Source organism: Sceloporus undulatus, chromosome 1, assembly GCF_019175285.1.
Source record: "Sceloporus undulatus isolate JIND9_A2432 ecotype Alabama chromosome 1, SceUnd_v1.1, whole genome shotgun sequence".
Lineage (NCBI taxonomy): Eukaryota > Metazoa > Chordata > Lepidosauria > Squamata > Phrynosomatidae > Sceloporus > Sceloporus undulatus.
In genome coordinates, this window is record NC_056522.1 from 104,520,887 (window position 1) to 104,527,308 (window position 6,422).

A 6,422-nucleotide genomic window follows, 5' to 3' on the forward strand; every position below is an offset into this window, starting at 1 on the left:
AAACTGGCTGATAATGACACATATTTTAATGTCTTTTAGTCTCTAATCAATATTAATGTTAGTGCCACAGCCGACTACAAATCCCAGAATGCTACAGCATGGAGCCAGGGCAGCTAAAGCGGTCTCAAACCGTATAATTTCTCCAGTGTGGATGCAGCCTTGCCATGGAGAGGAAGAAAAGGGAGAGGACTCCGCTTCTGAGGGAGCCATTTAAACCATCAAGCCCTGCAATGAGATTGAGGCTATATTTAGCCCTCTCTCCCTAATCGCCTTTAAATCTTACTCTTTCCAAAAGAGAGAGAGAGAGAGAGAATCCCTTCCAAAATTATTATTATTATTATTATTATTATTATTTCTTCTTCCTTTGGGGTAGCTTGTGAGGACTTTGAGAAATGAGGATATGAGGAGGAGATTTCATTACAGCCGCCTTTCTTTCTTTCTTTCTTTCCTTCCTTCCTTCCTTCCTTCCTTCCTTCTTTATGCACATGGCCTTAAGAGACATAAAAGAAGTGTGTCTTTTCCAGCCATGGACCCCCTCCAGTTGCCTTGCAGAAAATGCATCCAGGAAGCAGTGATAACTCAGGGAAAGAAAAGACTTTATTTTTGAAGGAAGATGAGGGTGGTGTCCATAATCCTAAACTGAGAGCCCTTTCCTGTTGAGACTTCAGTGGGAGGGATTCCTTTTGTGGTTGTGGTTGTCGTGTCCTTTTAGGTTGTTTCTGACTTACTACGACCCTAAGGCAAAAATCGTATCATGGGGTTTCCTTGGTGAGATTGGTTCAGAGGAGGTTTGCCATTGTCTTCCTCTGAGGCTGAGAGAGTGTGACTTGCCCAAATTAATTCAGTGGGTTTCATGGCTGAGCTGGGATCTGAACCCTGATCTCCAACGCTCAAACTACTATGCCACACCTCGGAGACATTTAGATCTGTGGTCATTTTGGCTTGTCCAGTTCACATGCCAGTAAGAAGAGGTTCATCTTAGGGTCGCCATAAGTCAGGCGCTCAACGGCATTATCTCTGATTAAACCATGATAGAAGTAATGCTGAATGTTTGTGAAGACACATAAAAATGTTATCTGATTAAACCGTGACAAAAATAATGCTGAATATCGGTGTCCCAATGGTTGAAAAGTTGATTTAGACATCAACTCTTAAACTTTCTTACTGGTGTGGAGCAGTTTGCTTGCAGTATCTGAGAACAAGCTGTTCTTGCCATCACACTGTTTTAGGATAAATGGTCATTCCTCAGGTAATACTGTACTGTTCACTATATCTGATGAGTGGGATATAATGCTTTAAATTGCCAGCTTTAAGTTATATGTGTGGACAGTTCTAGAGACCATGCTGATTTAATTGTTGTCTGCCCCCATTCATTTACTAAGTTTGGAAAGAGACAGCCAGTTGTTGTTTAAAAAGTGATTTTTTATTTTCAATTCACTAGGAGATATACATGATTTGAGAAAGGAGTTATATTTTAATGATGAGATTATAGCAGTTGTAAAAATGAATGTATGTCACTAAGATCATTTTTATGTTCTTCAGTATTTATAAAGAACAGAAATGATTTGTTTTCTCTCTAGTTAATAGGAAAATATTACAATACTGATTTCATTAACAGAAAAATATTACAATTTTTTAGATTGTAAGCCTGAGGGCAGGGAACCGTCCAATTAAAAAGATTGTATGTACAGCGCTATGTAAATTTACAGCACTTTATAAATAAAGGTTAATAATAATAAATAATAATACATACTGATTTTATTGCTTGGGTATATATACCAAGGTCCTGTCAGATACAAAAGTTGTCTCACCTCATATTGTTTTATGTGTTATTTCATAGGTTACAGAGTAAAATAGGGCAAGCGTTTAACGGTTATTAGTGATTAATTTCTTTACATCACAGGTACATATGCCAAGTGTATTTAGCTTTTGAAATCTTGTTTACTTGTTCCATTCAGAGCATCAGTCATTTCATTTTGACCTACTCACTTGGTAAAGTTTTCCATTTTGGAAGGGCTAAAAAGACAGACCAATGCAAATTTCAGAGAGCTACAGTAAAACTAAAATAAGAGTGTCCTTTAAGAAAACAGGATTTTAGTATCTAAAGTGAACCAGCCTTTCTCAGTGTGTGTCCCTCTAGTCTAGACTTCTTAGAGTACAGCTGCCATCATCCCTGGCAGTTGGGGCCATGTTGGGATGATGAAGGCAATCCTGGCTGATAACGATAAATATTTTAATGGCTTTTATTCTCAAAACAATATTAATGTACAAAAAAAATGTGCGGGGGAAGACCCAGACAAGAACAGGTGATATACCACAGTTATTTTCATCCTCTTGAGAAAATATGTAGCAGAAAAACAAGTGCTGAAAAGGCTCCAAGCCTTTCAGAACAATCAGAAAATCTTTCTAACAACAGTTCATTCTCCTGAAGTAAAAGGACAGAGAGGCTTGTGAGAAATGCACAGCTGTTACTAAGAATTGACAGTGCCTCCCAGCATGTCCTACTGTTACATCAATATTGTTATATACCTAGATTGCTTAAATAATGCTGAAGTGCGGAATAAAACAGAATGATAAAGAAAGATTGTTGCTGTTGGATAGATGTGTCCTGCTGACAAACAGAATATGACGTTCTTGTTGTCAAAGCTGGAACTCCTTGTCCTATGGTGATTTTTATTCAGCTTAATCTGTTTACTAAAATCCATATCATCCACTTGTAGCAATGATTATGCCTGCTGAGTACTGGAACATTAGAAGAAGTGTTGCTCAGTTTACCATTTCTTGACTGGTTGAAGTTGTATTTTCATTGGCTGAAGCATATTCTAGAATATAACAATTCTCTGGACCAACCAGAGTAGTTGAACTATGATGACATAATACTTTGCTAAGAAGTTTATACTTTAGCCAATTTTTCCTCATTATTCTGGTGGTTAACAATCCCTGGCTTTTAAATTCTGTTTGTCAAGAATTCTGTTGTTCAGTGTTGCTATGAAAATAAGTCTTAAACATACATATCAGTTCTCGCTGTTTGATAAAGTTATGTGCACAGATATTCAATAGGGAACACTGCTTAATTGGTAGCCCAGATCTAGCAGGGGTCAGGCTGTACAAGGCAGAGGTTTCAATGCAGATTACTGCTTGCAGGAATAAGAGGTTGCTCCTCAGTTTTGAAATCCACCCCTGCAAGGCCAGATGAACTTCATCCAAGGGTATTAAAAGAACTGGCAAATATAAGATCAGAGCCACTGTCAATAATCTTTGAGAATTCCTGGAGAACAAGAGAATTCCCAGCAGACTGAAGGAGGGCAAATGTCCCCATTTTAAAAAAGGGGGGAAAAGTTACCACCCAGTTTGGTAGATGAAAGGAATGGTGTGAATGTAGTGTATATTGATTTCAGTAATGCCTTCAACAAGTTCCCCCACAATATTCTTGCAAACAAGATAGTAAAAAGCAGGCTAGACAATGCTACTGTTAGTGGTTTTGAAATTGGTTGACTGGCCAAACACAAAGAGTGCTCAGCCAATGGCTTCTCTTCATTCTGGAGAGAAGTGGCTAGTGGGGTGCCACAGGCTTCTGTCCTGGGGCTAGTACTATTCAACATCTTGATCAATGACTTGGATGAAGGAATAGAGGGCATGCTTATCAGTTTTTAAGATGATACCAAATTAGGAGAGGTAGCTAATATCCCAGAGGATAGAATTATAATTCAAAATGACCTGAATAGATTAAAAAGCTGGGCCAAAACTAACAAAATGAATTTCACCAAAGAGAAATATAAGGTATTGCACTGAGGCAGAAAAAATGAAATTCACAGATATAGGATGGGGGACACCTGACTTCAAAACAGTGCATGTAAAAGTGGAGTCCTAGTAGACCACAAGTTGAACATGAATCAGTAGTGTGAAGTGGCAGCTAAAAAAGCCAATGCGATCTTAGGATCAATAGAAGTATAGTGTCTAGATTGAGGGAAGTAATAATGCCACTCATGTGGAATTCTGTGTTCAGTTCTGGACACCACAATTTGAAAAGATATGATAAGCTGGAGCATGTCTAGAGGAAAGTGACCGAAATGGTGAAGGGTCTGGAAACCATGCCTTATGAAGAAAGATTTAGAGAGCTGGGTATGTTTAGCCTGGAGAAGAGATGGTTAGGAGATGATATGATAGCCCTGTTTAAATATTTGAAGGGATGTCATATTGAGGAGGGAGCAAGCTTGTTTTCTGCCGCTCCAGAGATTAGGACCCAGAGCAGTGAATGCAAGCTACAGGAAAAGAGATTCTACCTAATTCTACATTAAGAAGAACTTTTTGACAGTAAGAGCTGTTCAACAGTGGAATACACTGCCTCGGAGAGTGGTGGAGTCTCCTTCTTTGTTTTTAAACAAGGGCTGGGTGGCCATTTATTGGGAGTGCTTTGATATCTATCCCACCTTCCATCCACTCTCCTAGCCAAAGAGGTCTGAGGGTCAATCCAACTGTACCACAAACCCTGTCTCTGCTCCTGTGCAATGCCAGGTCGGTTAAGAACAAGTCCCACATAATATATGATCTTGTGGAGGATAAGAACTGCAACCTGGCTTGCATTACTGAGACCTGGCTTGGGCCTGAGAGTGAAGCGGTGTGGGCACAGGCCCTCCCTGCCGGGTACTCAGTGAAGGACCAGATTAGGGCAAGTGGGCGGGGGGGGGGGGAGTTGCCTTGATCTATAAGAACACCCTTTCCTTGACCAGGAACTATGTCCGCCAGACAGACCATATCAAGTGTTTATACCTGACCCTAAAGGCCAGGGACAGTTTAGGGATTCTGTTGGTCTACAGGCCACCCCGTGTGCTAACAGACTCCCTGGCCGAGCTGACACAGCTGGTCTCGGAGCTGGTGTTGGAGTCCCCTAGGCTTCTTGTCCTAGGGGACCTCAACATCCCCTCCGAGGCCAGTATCATTCCAACTGGTGCAGCTCAGGAGTTCATGACTGCCATGGGCCTGTCCCAATTGGTCACAGGGCCCACGCATTCCGCTGGTAATACACTCGATGTTGTCTTCTGTACGGACACAGAGTCTCCGTGGGCAGAGGTAACCAATATCTCTGCCCTGTCATGGACGGATCATTTCCTGGTTGAGGCTAGTATCAAGGCTACTGTCTAGATCCCCCCCGGGGGTGGCGGACCTATTAGAATGGTCCACCCTCGAAGGTTGATGGAACCCAATAGGTTCCAGGAAGCCTTAGAGGGCTATCTGGTTGGAGCTGACGGCGATTCTGTTGATGCCCTGACTAACACCTGGGATATTGATCTCTCCAGGGCTATACACAGTATCGCTCCCAAGTGTCCTTTCCGGCCTGCTTCCAATAAAAAGCCCTGGTATACGGAAGATCTCAGGGCAAGGAAGCGGGCTGCGCAACGACTAGAGCGCAAATGGCGGAAACACCAGCACTTATCCAACAAGACACTCCTAGAGTCTCTTTTGAAGGCTTACGGAGTGGCAATTGGTGCAGCTAAGAATTCGTTCTATGCTGCACGAATTGCGTCCGCGGAGTCGCGTCTGGCAGAGCTGTTCAGGGTTGTGAGAGAGCTTACTCAACTGGCTCCCCCCCTGAACCCACTACTGGAACCATCTAAAGCCTGCTGTGACGAATTTAACAACTTCTTTGCAGATAAAATCTCTCGGCTAAAAGCTGATCTTGATGCTGTTATTGGTTCAGAATCGAGAGTAGAGGCGTCCAGAGCTTCCGTGGACTCAGTTGTACTGGATCAGTTTGAGTCTGTTAGTACTGAGGATGTGGACAGGATCCTCAGTAGCGTTAGGAAGACAACCCGCTCTCTCGATCCCTGTCCTTCATGGCTGGCAGTTCAAGGGGGAACGGCAACAACAGAAATGTTGCGTCGTATTGTCAATTCATCCTTCAGGGAGGGCCTTTTCCCATCTAATGTCAAAACGGCCATCGTAAAACCTTTAGTAAAGAAGCCCTCCCTTGACCCCCTAATTCGAAACAATTATCGGCCTGTATCACTGCTGCCATTTTTAGGGAAGGTGATCGAGAGAGCGGTTGCCTCCCAGCTACAGAGGGTCTTGGAAGATACGGATTATCTGGACCCATTTCAAACCGGCTTCCGGGCGGGCTATGGGGTTGAGACTGCCATGGTCACCTTAGTCGATGATCTCCATCTGGGCATGGACAGGGGTGGTGTGTCCCTGTTAGTGCTCTTGGACATCTCTGCGGCCTTCGATACCATCGACCATGGTATCCTTCTGGATCGCCTGGGAGAGTTGAGTATTGGGGGCACTGCTTTGCAGTGGTTCCAGTCCTACCTCTCGGGTAGATTCCAGATGGTGGAGCTGGGGGACTGTCGCTCCGATAAGAGGGCCCTTACATCTGGGGTCCCTCAGGGAGCGATTCTGTCCCCTATGCTATTTAACATTTACAT

The 6,422-nt window shown here is 43.0% G+C and overlaps 1 protein-coding gene across 3 annotated transcripts in view; it reads left to right on the forward strand.

Moving 5' to 3' along the window:
* The window catches only part of CEP85L (centrosomal protein 85 like), a 184,733-nt gene that overhangs the window by 49,185 nt on the left and 129,126 nt on the right, over nt 1–6,422 (forward strand). The window lies entirely within an intron of this gene.